Genomic DNA, 18,968 nt, shown 5'->3' on the forward strand with positions numbered 1-18,968 from the left:
TTCTAGGGGACTAATGACCACAGCAGTTGAATCCCATAGTGCTCAGAGCCATTTTTGGACTGAAGACCACAACAACAACAACAACAACAGGAAGTCCCTTGAAGGTTGTTCGACAGAGACCGGAAAAGGTGAAAAACTGTGGGCGCCCGATAAGGTGAATAATGTGGGTTTGGAATTATTTCCCAACCCAACTCCTGTGTATTGCGTTTCTGTCAGTCTAGCAGAATGCGGGTGGTCGTTATGGTGGACAATCGTCAATTCACGCAGTATTCCTGGTCGTTGGTTTCGAATTGCGCCTGCAAGACGTCTCGGGCGTTAACTCAAAATGTCAGCAGTGATGGTTATACCTCGTGGAAACAATCCGTAGTACACGACACCGTCGCTGCTCCACCAGATGCAAGGCATTATACTCGAATTTGTGGAAGAGCGTAGGTCTTTGTACGGGGAGTTGCTCCTTTGTTTGGGCTCAACTATTCCTTTGTTGTTTTCATACGGTTCAGATGGCTTTGAGCACTATGAGACTTAACATCTGAGGTCATCAGTCCCCTAGAACTTAGAACTACTTGAACCTAACTAACCTAAGGACATCACACACATCCATGCCCGAGGCAGGATTCGAACCTGCGACCATAGCAGTCACGTGGTTCCGGAATGAAGCGCCTGGAATCGCTCGGCCACCGCGGCCGGCTTCCTTTGTTCTCCTTATCTTAGCATAAAGACACCATTTCTCCTCACCTGTGACGATACAGGATAGGAAAGGTCGGCGTTGTTGATGACGAACCATCACAGAAGCACATGTGGCCAGCCGGCCGAAGTGGCCGTGCCGTTCTAGGCGCTGCAGTCTGGAACCGCGAGACCGCTATGGTCGCAGGTTCGAATCTTGCTTCGGGCATGGATGTGTGTGATGTCCATAGGTTAGTTAGGTTTAACTAGTTCTAAGTTCTAGGGGACTAATGACCTCAGAAGTTGAGTCCCATAGTGCTCAGAGCCATATGAACCATTTGAACATGTGGCCACCCACAGATTTTTATGATATTGGCATAGAACATGTGGTACCCATACAACCGATTTTTTAACCTTCCCGTTGTATGCAAATGACGCACGATGTTTGAGTGATCGCATTTCATCGCATTTGCCAGTTGGCGAGTACACTGACGTAGATGATTGTCGATTAATGCGTTTAAACCATCTTCATCAAACCCTGATGGACTTCCCGAATGTAGAGAGTCACTAATGTCAAAACGATCCTCCTCAAAACGAGAAAACCATTTTCTTGCCCTTCTCTACCCACTGGCATTATCCCCACACAATGCGCAAGTGTTTCTGGAAGCCTCCGCTGCTTTCACCTTCCAGTGAATTCAAACAGCAGAAAATGTCGAAAATGTTCCCATTTCTTCACTTGGCACTCCATTTTCTAGCGTCCACACCTCCCCTCATTACCTTAAGATGAGAAAATGACAATATGCAAACTCAAATAGCAACAGTGAACTACAAATAAAAAATTGCAATCAATAAATAAACCCATAGAACCGAAATACGAATATATAAAGCAAAAATGCTACGAACTTACGCAACAACCATAGAAAAATAAAAGAGATTTACTGCAATCTGCCTATCTCGCTGCAGCCATCTTCACCATCGGCAGAATCCTGTCTGACTCGTCCCGACAATTTAACCCACAATGTCCGCCGGTAGGAGAGCAGCTTTTCTATCCTGACAGACTGAAACAACGCTCGCCCATCTCGCAACTACCTTTGCAGTATGAAAGACTCCAAGCTAATAAAGGCAGTTTGTTATTTATTCTTGTGGCAAGAGACTATAAGTAGTATTTTGTCCATTAGCCGGAAACACAGCATCAGTACATGGAACGTCACTTATCTTCTATAAGGCATAAGAAATTTAATAGCTACCAATCAGCGGAGAAAGTCATCCAGACTATGTTTTAGATAGCAATGGTACCATTTTCAAGTTGATAGCGTTTCACAAACAATGAGCATAACCCTAGAGAGAGAGTGTGCAAGAATCCAAAAGTGATCCAAATTTGCCGAGACAACTCTTGACAGCGAAATTTTGGCAACAAACCACATGACCATGAAAATGGGCTACTGCGGACCCTGCCCTCTCCCACTCCCCCACCCCCACCTACTGTAAAAGATCACCGTACTTCTATCTGGTTGGTCCGACAAGGAACCGACTCTGGGCCAACGATTTCATAACACTGACTAGATGATACTGACTATGTAGGACCGGATACGGCAGCACACACATGACCTTCAGGAAAGAAAATTCGAGAATTTGATTCACTCAACACGAAACGGACCTCCTTTAATGTCTTCTGCGCATATGTAACAACTTTGTCTCCAGGTCACTTCAACCACAATGTAATCTGAACGATCAGCATTTCGTTCGTTAAGAAGTAATGTTTGCTTCTGCAAGACTTTCAGTACAATAGTTGGCACTGGGGTTTCTGTTCCAAAGTAATCTTACTCTCTGGCAACTACTTTTGTTTGTGACGCTACCTATTACGAGAGACGAACCTCGTGCAATACAGGCCGAATAACGGTAATTTTTACCGGGAAACTTACTGCCCCTGTGCTGTAATAACCGTTAAAATTTTCATAAGAGCATAACATTTCGCGGTCGTTGTCGATGACTTCAAAAGTTCTTGGGTATTTTTGTTGCTTCATTCTTGTAGAATCGACTGCAAAGTTCTGCTTATTTTTGGAACAGTCGACGATTCAACCAGCTACTCACCTGCAAAGTGTTAAGGCAGTCCCACGTAAGTACTAACTTTCGGAGGCAATGTGAAAATCCCACACTTTGTTTGATAGCCAGATCTCAGGTCCTAGTCTTCTATCAACAGGTTAGTAAACGATAGAGGGTTTATCGTACAGAGTGGATGCCTGATTAGTACTTCCAGTGCGTAGTGCTACCTTTATGTTCAGAATGAGATGAAGGGAGGGGAAAAGGAAAAGACCGATGCCTTCAAAAAAGCCATTTCGTTTTGAACATGCCGCCAAGCTATATAATAATACAAAAACATCTCTATCCGACGTTGTGTGGTCATAAACAATGTCTCACGTTTTTATTTGGGGAGATTCTTTGGAGTAAATTGAGATTCACATCATGAAGGGGCTCCAAAGTCTGTTGACAGAGACTGTGCTTATTCCACAGTCTTCGAAGCTAGCTTTGCGCTGACGTTGCTTTCCATGTCAAATATTAAAACGAAACCGCGAAGAATATAGCTTACACGACACGCAAAAGAAGACCGCAGTAGAAGATAATGTTAATGTGGCAGTTTTCGGAGCTAGCGAAGTAATACCCCGTAATTCCCAGGCTTCTCAAACGAGTCTTACAAATTTATAGCGGAGTAAAAGTGGAATTATCACCATGGTAGATCCATTTTCCTATTCAGAGCAATAATTAAACTGAGCAGCCCGGATAGCCATGCGTGTTAAAACGACGCTTCCATTGTCGGATAGAATCCTCCCAGTGGATTAACGAGGGGGAGCGATGTGTCAGCCAGCCTGGATGTGCTTTTTAGGCGGTTTCCCACAGCCCAATAGGTGAATACCGTGTTGGTACCGAAGTCCCGATGCGCAAACATTTAAGAAACTTTCGTTCGCTTTCACGTGAATAAATACTACATGGGGTACACGTATTCCTTCGCTGGGGTAGTGATGTGGCGACAGGAACCGATCTCCCCTTAAACTATCCATGCCAAATCCGTTTATAACCATGCCAACCCTGCGTAGATGCGGGACAAAAGCACAAGAAGAAGAAGAAGAAGAAGAAGAAGAACGATAATAGCGCTGATCAGTAAACAGGGCACACTGTCACGGTTTTATAGATTTTGCAAGTTATCTATACTTTTGTATTATTTTTATATTTTGGCAACAGAAACCACTGAAAAATACCATATTACCAATGAAATCGTTGTATAACCAGGGTCAGGCTTGAAGGATGGAGGTGGAAGGTCTATATTGTATGGCTCGATTAATGTCCTGCACGCGTAAACAGTCCGTACGCTAAGGAACAGGGTAGAAGTAGATTCATCGCACCACTTCGACCGTTAATCCGTCATGTTCTCTTTGCACCACTGAAGTCCCATCTTTGGAGGTAAGTGGTTTACAAGAAGCTTAGCTGTAGTAGCGGTACAATATGGTTTATACAGTTCTTGTAATAATGTAGTCATCATATCGTGTCTTGTAGAGGACGTAGTGGTGGCACGGGAAAATGACTGACAATGACAGTGCGTGACAGGTAACTTACAGAACAAGGTCGGTAAGATATGTTGTCATTTGTGTGTTCATGTAATTTCTTCAATTCCTTTATGTAGTGAATTATTGTTAATTAATATTATCGCAAATTTTGTGAAACAAGTGGGCTGCCAACTAGAAATTATGCTGACAGGGGAAGCAGGTGTTAAAAGATAGATTAATGCACATATTTTTATGTTCAAGATTAACTATTTGTCTGTCAATTCGTGTATCCAAGAGTGTATACATATGACTTTTAGATGATTTACCTATGTCTTGCTCAAATTCATTGCATATGGTTAACATCAATTAATGAAAGGAATGAATATTTGCCCCAGTCTAGATATGACGGCTGTTCTCAAATCTCTGAGCGAAAAATGGATGTCCTCGGGTTCCAGTTTCTTGGTCGAAAATGTAATACAGTTATGACATGCGTTCGAGGGAAAAATTGTTCAAATCTCCGTGAACCGCCAGATTTAGGAAAAAGTTATAGGAGGGGTAGAGACTGACGAGTGAGCTGCGCAGAATAATGGAGAGATGGTGGCTGTGTAGAAGGTGGGCCATGAGTTGTCTTTTGAAGTAGCTTTACTTGGTTGTGGGCGGAAATTCCGTGTGCATGTCACTGCCGAGACGCGAGAAGATGAAATCCTTTCTTACCAAGGGTGAGAGAATTCTGTCGCAATCCCTAGGACAAGGGGCAACGATGACTTGAATTTCACAGAAATGACAGGTGAGTAACAGGTTTTGACAGTTAAGCAAAGAGGCAGAAATGAGATCCTGACGTTACAGAAGAGTGCGCACTGTTTATTTATTTTCCGTGCCCAGAGCACTATACATTAATATCTATCATAAGTAAACTGTAATGAAATTTAAAGTTTAAATATGTTTGTCCAATAATCAGCTACGCTGCTGGCCTTATCATTAGCCAGCTGTAAATCTGACGAGGTACAGCTTGTGCTGAGGTTTGCGAACGTCATTTGGTGGTCGTCCGGTTGGTCATTCCCACAGTCACATGGTTCTTCCCCATCGAAGTATCCCCATCGGGCAACGTTATACTTGCAATTTGAGACCCTACTTCTCAACCTGTTTAGAGACTCCCACGATTTGAAGGAAGTGTTACTTCCAGCCTTAAGCTCTTCCTTCAGCTCCAGGTTATGATTTGGTGTTGCCTCCTTCCATAGCTGAGGTCTTTGACGGTGACGTTGATTAGCTTTGACGGCCCAAGGAAGCTCTTTCTTGAGCGAAGCCGCCTGGTCTGTTGTTGGTGTAGAGGGTAACGATGATCTGTCATCTCTCTCTTCCTCTTCACCTTGGCAGCTACTTGCCGCATTTTACTGGAGGGAGCTATCCCTATAAGAGGGAGCTCTGATCTGTCGGTGTGGATCTCAAACAGCCTGATGTGATAAGGGGCGACTCAGTTACGATCATACGAGGGTCATTCCAAAAGAAATGCACACTATTTTTGTAAAAATACAGTTTTCATTCTGTATGTGTGAAACTTTTACGGTGTGTAGATACATCCCCTTCCCGTTTACTTTCAAACTTAGTTCAACCTGTTCCCGCGAGTGGCACCGTCACAGCATGTCTTCAAGATGGCTGCTACCCTTGACGTTCGTCAGAAGCAACGTGCTGTCATAGAATTCCTGTGCTGTGAAAACAAGACAGTGGGAAACATCCACAAGAGGTTGAAAAAGGTGTATGGAGATGCTGTTGTCGATTGCAGTACAGTTAGTCGGTGGGCAAGCAGGTTACGTGATGAAAGCGGGCACGGCAATATTAAGGATTGTCCTCGCAGCGGCAGGCCTCGTACTGCACACACTCCAGACAATGTGCAGAGACTTAACGAACTGGTGACTGCTGACAGACGCATCACAGTGAACGAATTGTCACGCTACGTTGGGATAGGGTAAGGAAGTGTTTGCAGAATACTGAAAGTGTTGGCGTTAAAAAAGGTTTGTGCCAGGTGGGTTCCCAGGATGTTGACAGTGGCTCACAAAGAAACAAGAAAAACGTTATGCAGCGAACTTTTGGAACAGTACGAGAATGGTGGAGATGAATTTCTTGGAAGAATTGCGACAAGTGATGAAACATGGCTCCATCATTTTTCACCAGAGACGAAGAGGTAATCAATGGAGTGGAATCACGCAAATTCACCCAAGAAAAAAAATTCAAGGCCATACCTTCTGCTGGAAAAGTTATGGCTACGGTGTTTTTCGATTCCAAAGGACTCTTGCTTGTGGACATCATGCCAAGTGGAACCACTATAAATTCTGATGCATATGTGACGACACTGAAGAAAATTCAAGATCGACTTAGTCGTGTTCGACCACATCGGCAAAAGCAGGATGTTTTGCTGTTGCACGACAATGCACGGCCACATGTCGGTCAAAAAACCATGGAAGCGATCACAAAACTCGGATGGACAACACTGAAACATCCGCCTTACAGTCCTGACCTGGCTCTATGTATCATCTCTTTGGAAAACTGAAAGACTCTCCTCGTGGGACAAGGTTTGAAGATGATGACTCCCTTCTGCACGCTGCCAAACAGTGGCTCCAACAGGTTGGTGCAGAATTTTACCGTGCGGGTATACAGGCGCTGGTTCCAAGATGGCGTAAGGCAGTTGAGAGGGATGGAAATTATGTGCAGAAATGAAAGTATTGTTCCTAAAGGATGTATCTACACACTGTAAAACTTTCAGACATGTAGAATAAAAGATGGATTTAAAAAAAAAATAGTGTACATTTCTTTTGGAGTGACCCTCATATCAATGTGTTTCACGTGGACCGAATTCTTCCACACAGGAGCTGCGTGTTAATTGTAGTTACACACTAAGAACGAGTGACACTGCGTCCAGCTCTCTAACGCGAACAGGGGTTATTTCCCATCCGTTGACGCCTCGCTATCCGACTCAGTTTAACAAAGCTATTTCCAGATCTAGGTCGTTGATTTAACCTGTCAGAAGGGACCATTCAGTCACGTGCAGCAGGCCTACCTTATCAAGAATCACCACCTAAGTTAAACAAACGCTTGTTCGAAATGGTGAATAAAATCTTCCGCACTGGCTGTAAAAATAATTTTTAATAAAAGTCACTAAAGGCTTCGCATCAGTTGAGATGCATCCTCATGTGATCTGTACAAGAAAAAAAAATTACACAATCACAACGGCTTTTAAAAGAGATGTGTGCCACCGTAAATCGCCGTGTGTCAATGAGAAGTGAGTACTCACAGACTTTTAAAAAACGATGGTGCAACAAAGTCGCTGCTTGTAGCCAAGTTCCATTGTTCATTGTCTAGATGAAACCGATAGCACGCTAAAAGCGGTTGTCTGCAAATAAACTGACTGGGATCGTGCGGCATCTGTACGTGATACGAAGCCGGATAACCCTATTTAAATTTCTGACTCCTGCTTAATTATGGGAACTAACTAAAAACTCCACATTAACGTGTATTAACTTCGACAGATAAGTCTAATAGGGCCTTGAAAGTTTAACAAGCCGTCAGCAGCAATGATCATATGGCACGCAATAGTACGTAAGTTTCACGATCTGTAAAGCCAACCCCCACGATTTTTACCCTAGCAACAGTTCGGTCCTAGGCTCACGCTAGCACCACCTCGCACACGTGGCTCGTAATACGGACCCATGAGTACAGTTTAGGCTGGCGCTGTGCACACTTCTATGCCGTTGACGGCATGATAAGACATTCAAGGCTCTATTACACTAATCTGTTGAAGTTAATACATGTTTATGTGGAGTTACTAATTAGTTCCCATAATTATACGGGAGACAGAAATTTAAATAATTTTATCCGGCTTCCTATCACGTACAGATGCTGCTCGATCCCAGTCAGTTTAATCATAGACAACAGCTTTTAGGGTGCTATCGCTTTCGTCAATGCGATGAACAATGGGACTTGGCTGTAAGCAACCACTTTGAATCTGTGGGTACTCAGCTCTCTCTCATTGACATATGGCGCTTTATGATAAGGCACATCTCTTTTAAAAACACTTATAATTCTGTGATGATTTCTTGTAAAGATCACCTGAAGATGCATCTCTACTGATGCGAAACCGGTAATGATTTTTTTTATTAAAAGTATTTTAAAAATCAGTGCGGAAGATTTTATTAACCGTGTGGAAATTTCGCTGCGTTTGCCCGACCTCTAAAATACGAGTGTTCGAAATGTTATTGTGTTGGGCGTGAGCCAGGCGCGTTATTTCAGGATCGTGTCACTCTGCTTTTATAAAGCCTTTAAACATATCGATGGTTAAGGAAAGGAAAAAAAAAGTGAAACGTTTTCTTGAAGTACTGCAATTACTCACTCGTCGGTCGAAATTACTTCGGCGACAAAATATTGTCAGATTTGAATCGCTAATAACTACGAGACTAATAGTATGTAAACAACGCTTGAGCCTACAACAGATAGATCATGTGACATTTTCTGTGCGTATTTGTTACGAAACATCTGTTATTCCTTTGACGTCATTGTACTAGTGTATGCGTATGCACTTGATCGTGCCGAATTAGCTTTGTGTAAAGTTATAAAAGGTTAGCGTGGAACCATAATTAGCTGTGACAGTGGCTCGAATATCATTGTGAAGAACCTGCGCAGCAGTACTAGCATTCCAAGTGAGACAATGAAAATATTTATCGGGATATAAGTGAAAATCTTGAAAATCGGTATTAAAATGAATATTACAAAATAATTAAATGACTAGTAAAAATTCTCGCAATTATACAAAACCGAAGTCAGAGGAAAACTCGCGTCGAAAGAAAGCCAAAATGCCTAAAAAGTTCAGTGCTGACTGAATGTGAGATTTACGGCAGCTCTAGGCGCGCAGTCCGGAACCGCGCGACTGCTACGGTCGCAGGTTCGAATCCTGCCTCGGGCATGGATGTGTGTGATGTCCTTAGGTCAGTTAGGTTTAAGTAGTTCTAAGTTCTAGGGGACTGATGACCTCAGATGTTAAGTCCTATAGCGCTCAGAGCCATTTGAACCATTTACGGCAGCGTCGAAAAGGAAATGAGAGAATCGGCGCAAATTAACTACGGAGGTGACCCGTCAGGCATATCTCCGAACAGTATTACATTGAACCCACCAAGCTCATGTCATGTACACCTGTGAGCCGGCCTTTGTAGCGGAGCGGTTCTAGGCGCTTCAGTCTGGAACCGCGCGACCGCTACGGTCGCAGGTTCGAATTCTGCCTCGGGCATGGACGTGTGTGATGTCCTTAGGTCAGTTAGGTTTAAGTAGTTCTAAGTTCTAGGGGACTGATGACCTCAGATGTTAAGTCCTATAGTGCTCAGAGCCATTTGAACCATTTACGGCAGCGTCGAAAAGGAAATGAGAGAATCGGCGCAAATTAACTACGGAGGTGACCCGTCAGGCATATCTCCGAACAGTATTACATTGAACCCACCAAGCTCATGTCATGTACACCTGTGAGCCGGCCTTTGTAGCGGAGCGGTTCTAGGCGCTTCAGTCTGGAACCGCGCGACCGCTACGGTCGCAGGTTCGAATTCTGCCTCGGGCATGGACGTGTGTGATGTCCTTAGGTTAGTTAGGTTTAAGTCGTTCTAAGTCATCTGCTTGAGGCGGTGGTCTGTTTTACGAAAGATGCCGCTGCTGATCATGCTGCCTCATCGGTGATGTTCGACTTCATGAGTCCACAAGTCCTTGCTACACGCGATAAACTTGTGATTTACTCAGAAGCGCCAAAGAAAATGGAACAGGTCCTAGTACCTACATCTACATCTACACTAAAGAGCCAAAGAAACTAGTATAGGCATGCGTTTTCAAATACCGAAATATGTAAACAGACAGAATATTGCGCTGCTGTTGGCAACGCCGATGTAAGATAACAAGTGTCTGGCACAGTTGTTAGGCAGGTTATTGCTGCTACAATGGCAGGTTATCAAGATTTAAGTGAGTTTGAACGTAGTGTTATAGTCGACGCACAAGCGATTGAACACAGCATCTTTGAGGTAGCCATGAAATGGGGATTTTCCCATACGAGCACTTCACGAATGTACTGTGAATATCAGGAATCCGGTAAAACTTCAAATCTACGACGTCGCTGCAGCCGGAAAAAATCCTACAAGAACGGGACCAACAACGACTGAAGAGACTCGTTCACATGACAGAAGTGCAACCCTTCCGCAAACTGCTGCAGATTTCAATGCTAGCCCGTCAACAAGTGTCAACGTGCGAACCATTCAACGAAACATCATCAATACGGGCTTTCGGAGCCGAAGTCCCACTCATGTACCCTTGCTGACTGCATGACAAAAATTTTTACGCCTTGCGTGGACCCGTCAACACAGACATTGGACTTTTGATGACTGGAAACATATTGCCTGGTCGGACGAGTCTCGTTTCAAATTTTATCGAGAGGATGGACGTGTACGGGTATGCAGGCAACCTCATGAATCCATGGATCCTGTGTGTGGCTCTGAGCGCTATGCGACTTAACTTCTGAGGTCATCAGTCGCCTAGAACTTAGAACTAATTAAACCTAACTAACCTAAGGACACCACACACATCCATGCCCGAGGCAGGATTCGAACCTGCGACCGTAGCGGTCTCTCGGCTCCAGACTGTAGCGCCTAGAACCGCGCGGCCAGTATGGCCGGCGGACCCTGTGTGTCAGCAGGGGACTGTTCAAATTGGTGGAGGCTCTGTAATGGTGTGGGGCGTGTGCAGTTGGAGTCATATGGGGCTCCTGATACATTTAGATACGACTCTGACAGATGATACGTACGTAAGTATCTTGTATGATCAGCTGCATCCATTTGTGTCCATTGAGCATTCCAACGGACTTGGGCAATTCCAGCAGCGTAATGTGACACTCCATGCGCCCAGAATTGCTACAGAGTGGCTCCGGAAACACTCTTCTGAGTTTCAAAACTTCCACTGGCCACCAAACTCGCCAGACATGAACGTTATTGCGCATATCTGGGATGCCTTGCGCTGTTCGGAAGAGATCTCCAGCCCTCGTACTCTTACTGATTTATGGACAGCCCTGCAGGATTTATGGTGTCAATTCCCTCCAGCACTTCTTCAGACATTAGTCGAGTGCATGCCACGTCATGTTGTGGCACTTTTGGGTGCTCGCGGGGTCCTTACACGATATTTGGCAGACGTACCAGTTTCTTTGGCTCTTCTGTAACCATTATACTACTCTGTGTTACCACTGTTTTAAAGAGATTGATAATTAAATTACACAGTAATAAGAAACGGTTGTTACAATTTGATTTCGATTTCTTCTCGAAAAATCTACGTCGCAGACCTGAATCAGGCACACACAAAATTTTATTACCTACTAACTGGGATTTTTTTTTAGTTGACGTTCAGTCTAGTGGGAACACATCACCATTTGACGATGGTGTCGCCTACCGTTCAGCTCCCTTAGCGTCTACAGTCTGATTAAAATTACTTGATTGTTGACGCTTCACGCGTTGGAGCAGGTTACCTCTAATCAGAGCACTCAGCGGCACGCCTGTAATGTTCGCCGTTGCCAAACTGCCACAACAGTTGCTCAGTTCACTTCCAATTCCTTGTATGGTATTCTTTTTTGATGTGTTTGGATCCAGTATCTAGTGTGGCCTTTTTATTTCGTATTTCGTCATACATGAAAACAACACCAAAAACGACACACACACACACATACATTCAACGATGCTAACACAATAAGCGCGTTTCATATACAGCACTAACCAAACACTACTGGATTCTTCCTTATAAGACGCGATTTAGCATTACATAGACAGTCACCACAATCACAGAAATGGGCGTACATCAGATACGCTTCGCATGACATTGCGTGAACCCGAATTTTTTAAGCCTGGAAATTCATTGTAGCGACTGCGGCACCAGAGTCATATTTATAACGACGTTATACAGAGTGGTGGAATAAGGCAATGGTTAGTGTACAAACCTGATATGTAAAACGTGTTAGGTTCGAATCTCGTCATATGCTGCGAATTTTTTTTTCATTTCTCAGTCTAATCAAAAGACTTGTTCTGTTATTTGCTTAATTAATTGGTTTCAATATAATTTTTTGCTTGTAACATTTTGCCGCGTCTTTTTTATCACTGTATCGATTTTTTTATTTGCTCTTATTTTTCTTCGTATCATTCTTTTTTCGTTTGAAAGATGTCTGTGTGACCTATAATCTGCAACTAAGTGGCAAACAGGACCAATCATTAGTTGGTAATGCAGCAACTCGTGTAGTCCGTGTGAGGATACTTTTAGGTAAAGAATGATAGCTAGAAATTACAGTCTGCTTTTTGTGTTGAAACTGAAAATTTTCTGCTTTGAGTTTGCTTGTAGAGGTTAGCTCTAATCGTCGTTAACAAAGCTATCGTGATTTTGGTTCTCCAGCAGACTGTTGGCTGCTGTTTTCTCGGATGCTTTGCACATCACAAGGTTGTGGTTATGTTAGGACACGAGTTTAAATTCAGTGCTACAAAACGCGTCGTCTGCCTCAGGTCAGTCACTGGTCACTTAAAATCAGCTGAGACATAGCACCTAGCATTTTTGGCACACTTCGCGGCGGCGGACGCTTCCAACATTACTCCGCTCTTACACATTAACAGCATTCATGAAGTGACCCGCCGTGTCTTTGTGTTACATATAACCGAGCTGTAGCCGCCAGCCGGTATGGCATCATTGTAGCAGCAAGTGACAGCCATCACCCACCTGTCAAGTAATTGTAATCGGACTGTTGCACAGTCTCATAAATAAAGTCACTACACTCTCTGGTGCGGAAATTGTTACCGTACCACAGCTGGAGCGACACAAGCGCTCCAAGCGATAAGAAAGCAGTCACATGTGTCTTAAGGATATTGTCTGTTTCTAATTAATTTCTACTTAATTAACGGAATAGCAGTTACATTTTTGCGTTCCATACGTTAGTAAGTTACCAAGAGACATGAATTATCGCAATGTACGCATAAAGACAGCCGAATCATGCCGGTTCAATTAAATAAGCTGCAAGGAACCGATGGCCTTTTTAGTCTGGTCCCTTCAACCCCAACAAACCAATCAACATAAGCTACAACCCATTCATGAAGAAATATTTTCAAATATGCCTAATTGTGCAGCTTATGCCGCTTAAAGCAAGAGAATATAAATTCATTTCATGAATGAGAAGCATATATTTCTATTGTTTGTTATTATTTTCGTAGGCACTTCCACTTCCCTTGTCACTTAAAACTTATTTATGGAGTCCAATGATTCGCCCTTTCTTACACTTCACTCGACTTCCTAATACAAGATAATTTCTTTGAATAAAATTACTTTTGCTTCAAAAGCGAATATGTTGAAGATTCTTGCCATTTGTGGCTTAGATTTAGCAACAATTTGTGGAACTCTTTTCTCCTGTATTGGGAAACAGTTTCATTGCTTTTGCTGATTTATTGTCACGTCCGTGTGGTTTTCCCTTAAGCTACAGTTGTGATGGCTTATTTGCTACGTGGAATAATGTAGGTATTACATTCTACATAGGCTTCCTACGTTCCACATTCACTGATTTGGCTGAAAGTGTAGCGAACAAAACTCTGCTTTGTTGGACAAATATACGACGTCTTTCTGTAAAAGGTGAGGTCTTCTGGTGCTTACTAGCAAATTTCTTTGTGTTAAAGTAAAACGACATTATTCAGCAAATGTCTGTACATTACAAGAGAGTCGAAAATAAAAGTTATGATATGCACCATATCTCCCAGGGTCCTTAGGAAACTAAATAATCACAAATGTAGTGTAATTTGTTTGTTATTTTCAATTTTTATGGCACTGTATACACAACCTATTGAGAAAACTGTGGTAAAACCAATGTAAACGTTAGAATTCGTACTCATCCGGTATCGTAGCATTTTCAAAAATCTTTGAGAAATAGTGTATTCAAGAGTGGTTAGTCATCTCAACAGTAATGGGATACTTAGTAATCACAGTTCGGATTTCAGAAATGCTGTTCCACTGAGACAGCAATATACAATTTCACTGTCCACATAATAGAGTCTTTAAATAGTAGGAATATTCTGTGACTTATCCAAAGCATCTGATTGTGTGAACCATGACATTATATTAGAGAAAGTACAATTCTGTGTTATAAATGGAACAGCATATGAGTGGTTTAAGTCATATCTACAGAACAGGAAGAAAAAAATCTCTTTATATGCTTCAAGTGATTCAAAGGAGTTTGCCACTTCATCTAACCGGGGTGAAATTACATTAGGTGTTTCACAAGGTTCGATCATGGGTCTCCTACTGTTATTGATATATGTGAATGACCTCCCTTCTTATGTGAAACAAGATGCTGAACTGACACTTTGCTGATGATACAAGCATAATTATTAATCCAGTAAAAGAAAGTCTGATAGAAAATGATACCAATAAGGTCTCTGGAAAAGTTATTAATTGGTTTTCTGCGAATGGGCTTGCTCTGATCTTTGAAAAAGTTTCTGCTGCAAAAAGTATAATTCCTTCAATAAACATAACACATCAAAAGAAGTCAGTAGCCAGGATAGAGCATACTAAGTTTTTGGGTGTACATATAGATAAGAATCTTAATTGGAAAATTCATATTTTGTATCTCCTAAAGCAACTAGGTTCAGCAACTTTTGCAATCAGAATAATTGCCAATTTTAAGGATGCAGAAATTTGTAAGGTAACATACTTTGCATACGGAATAATATTCTGGGGCAACTCAACACTTAGGCAAAAGGTATTCACTGCTCAAAAGAAAGTAGTTAGTATAATGTGTGGGGCTCATAGTCGCACATCTTGTAGGCATCTGTTTAAAAGGTTAGGAATTCTTACAACTGCTTCACAGTACATTTACTCAGTAATGAAATTCTTTCTCAACAACATGAACCAGTTTAAAATCAACAGCGACATTCATGATTACAATACCAGAAAAAAGAAAGACCTACACTATTCTTTACTTAACCTATCTTTGGCACAGAAAGGGGTAAAATATGCTGCTATAAAGCTTTTTGATAAATTACCGGATGAAATAAAATGTGTGACAGACAGCAGTAATAGTTTCAAAAACAAACTGAAATCATACCTCTTTGACAACTCCTTCTATACCATAGATGAATTCTTGAATATGAGTAAATAAATCTAGAGATATAATATATGTATTTTGTGCCATTTAAGGGAATGGGATGGATAACAGAAATATTTAGGTAGTGTGGTATGGCTACTGTAAGACCTTCAGTACACACACCATCAGATTATTTGACTTGTCACTCTAACGAAGTAGGCGAGTGTCAGCAATATGTCTCGTGGTCTTATCGTGGTGTGTTTATCTTCTGCCGTTAGGTCAGACAATAGAAATGCCATTTGCAGGCTTAGGGTAGCAGATTGACGGTGACCAACTTTAAACAGAACTTGATTAATTTTCACACACATTTATTAAAATAATAACAAGCATATAAATTACTTAACTTGGTTCTGGATGCTATTTACAATTGATAACCTGAAGTTCCTTTGGTATTGGTACGTTAATCTTATTCTCACATATATCTCTGATAATTGACAAAAGTGTCTATACATTTATCTTCATGGCTATGTACAGGAATATGGTAATCTTATTAGGCGCAGACTGAAACTTGACTATAGGCTGGTACCGACTGGTGCAAACAAATGCAGACTGGTACAGACTGATGAAGACTGACTAATCGGAGGTCTGTACACTCGTTATAATACCTTGCGTGTTCGTGTATCACTGCGCAAGTGTGATCCACGAGGAGAAAAGGTTCAACGTTAGCAGCAATCTCATTGGCTGCGTTACATATTAATACGCGGATCGGCGGAAGCAGAATTTGGTCCGTCTCTATGGCAGCGCCATCTCGTAGTGCGGAGACGGACGAGCGCTGCACCTGCGCTGTTGTGCTTAGCGGGGCGCGCTCTAGTGGGAAAGTTGTGTACGCGCTATGCGGAACTATGTACACAACAGGTAGAACACTATAATGTAAACAAAACAAAAAAACTTGTTTCCTGTGCGCATTTCTTGTGCATTTGACACGTTCCACATCATAATGGTTTTTCCGTGCTATTGATCAATGGAACACGTAACTAACTAACTAAATAACTAACTTGCATTCAGAATGGTCGCTTGCTGGCCGCTTGGAGCGCTGCTGTCCTCGGGCTAAGAAAAACGAGACGGAGTGTCGCGGCTGTGGACGGTGACTGTAATGTGAATCGGGCTCACTACGACGATGTGCCCTCATTTTCGTGGAGGCAGTGTTCCCGAGGACGCTGTGTCTTGCTGCAGGAATGGCCGTGCTGTTATAGCGAGTCGACGGCCGCCGCACCTGCGCTGCGTGTAGCGCTGGCCGGCCGTAGCCGCTAGCGGCCGCCGTCCCTGCCCCGCGCCGTAAATCATGGCCGGCGCCTTTGTGGGCCTTCGGCTGGCTTCCCTCGGCGCGGCTACCGTAGCTTACGGCCACGCTGTTAATGAGCGACGCGACGTGCCGCGCCTGGAACCCTAGACGCCGGACCCATGAATTTCAATTACGGGCTGCGGCACGCCCGCCCACTATTAAGACAGACGGGCCCAGCCGTCGGCTGTCATTAGCGGAAAGTGGACAGCGTGCAAGAAGTTGCTGCTGCTGCTGCTACTGTAGCCTCGTCGCGTGACCTCTCTCACGAATGCGAAAGAAAAGACGACGTTGTTTAGCGACTGGACCAGGTATGGTACCTTATCTGTTGTCACGTCTCTAGCGATAGTCGACAGTAAAGAGGAATGTACCGCCAAACATTGTTACCCTATCACTTTCGGTCACAGGACTGTGAAGACATCAGACTTTTTCACAAAGTAAATTACATACACTGGAGTCACAAAACTTATGATATACCTCCCAATGTCGTGTCAGACCTCCTTTTGCCCAGCGTAATACAGCAGCTCGACGTGGCATGATCTCAACAAGTCGTTGGAAATCCCCTGCAGAAAAATGACCCATGTTACCTCTATAGCCATCGACAACTGCGAAAATGTTGTTTGTATAGGATTCTGCGCACGAACTGACCTCTTGATAATGTCCCATAAATATTCGATGGGATTCATGTCGGACGATTTAGGTGGCCAAATCATTCGCTCGAAGTGTCCGGAATGTTATTCAAATAAGACACGAATAACTGTGGCCAGCTGACATGACGCATTGCCATCCATAAAAATTCCTTCGTTGCTTGGGACATGAAGTCCATGAACGTCTGCAAACGGTCTCCAAGTAGCCGAACATGACCGAGGACTCACTCCGTTCCATGTAAACACAGCCCTCAATATTATGGAGCCACCACCAGCTTGCACAGAGCCTTGTTGGCGGCTTGGTTCCATGGCTTCGTGGGGTCTGTCCCAACTTGAAGCCTACCATCAACTCTTACGAACTGAAATTGGGACTCATCTGACCAGGCCACGGTTTCTCAGTCGTCCAGGGTCCAACCGACTTGGTCAAGAGTGCAGGAGATGTCCTGTAGGCGATGTCGTGCTGTTAGAACTCGCGTCGATCGTTTTCTGCCGTAGCTAATTAACGCCAGATTTCGCCGCACTATCGTAACGGATGCATTTGCCGTACATTCCGCATTGATATCTACGGTTATTTCACGTCGTGTTGCTTGTCTTTTAGCGCTGGAAACTACACAAACGCCACTGCTCTCGGTCATTAAGTAATGGCTCAAAAAAATGGTTCAAATGGCTCTGAGCACTATGGGACTTAACATCTGAGGTCATCAGCCCCTAGAACTACTTAAACCTAACTAACCTAAGGACATAATACACATCCATGCCGAGGCAGGATTCGAACCTGTGACCGTAGCAGTCGCGCGGTTCCAGACTAAAGCACCTAGAACCGCTCGGCCACCTCGGCCGGCTAACTGAAGGCCATGGCCACCTACGTTACCTATGGTGAAAAGTAATGCCTGAAATGTGGTATTCTCGGTCCACTCTTGACACTGTGAATCTGAGAATATTGAATTCCATAACGATTTACGAAATGGAATGTCCCATGCGTCTAGCTCCAACTATAATTACGCGTTCAAAGTCAGTTAATACCTTTCGTGTGGTCATAATCACGTAGAAAATCTTTTCACATGAATAACCTGAGTGCAAACGACAGCTCCGCCAGTGCACTGCTCTTTTATACCTTGCGCTCACGATGCTACCGCCTTCTGCATGTGATGAGTAATAGCCAGTAATTGAAATTAATTATGAACATATTCAAATATAAGACACAAATGCGAGGCAGTTCTATCAATATGTTTTATCGAGTCTACTCACAGTTTTGAGTATCTTGGCAATCTGCCACCTTGCTGTGGGACTAGTAATGAAATGGAAGATGCATCAAGTCACAATGGGAACTAAACAAGAAGGCGTCCTGTCCTTGGAGAGAGGGAAAATTACTTAACCGAGGTGAATCAAGAAAAGGAATGATGTTATCCATGATTTCCGAAATACAATCACAACAAAGCTTACCGTATTACTATTGGTGGAGTCTCGAGACCGGACGCTCGCGGCGCAAATGGCGCGAATGCGCATAGCAACCAATGTAGTTGCTGCACGCGTCCTGTCACGGTACGTGCTAATCATATCGCACTGCCCATTATTCTAAAGTTACACGACCGCAGAATAATCACTGGAAGCACTCCCATACATTAAATGTCTAGAAGTATTCATACAGAACGAATGAAAAGGCACGACCACAT

This window comes from Schistocerca cancellata, chromosome 5, assembly GCF_023864275.1.
Source record: "Schistocerca cancellata isolate TAMUIC-IGC-003103 chromosome 5, iqSchCanc2.1, whole genome shotgun sequence".
NCBI lineage: Eukaryota > Metazoa > Arthropoda > Insecta > Orthoptera > Acrididae > Schistocerca > Schistocerca cancellata.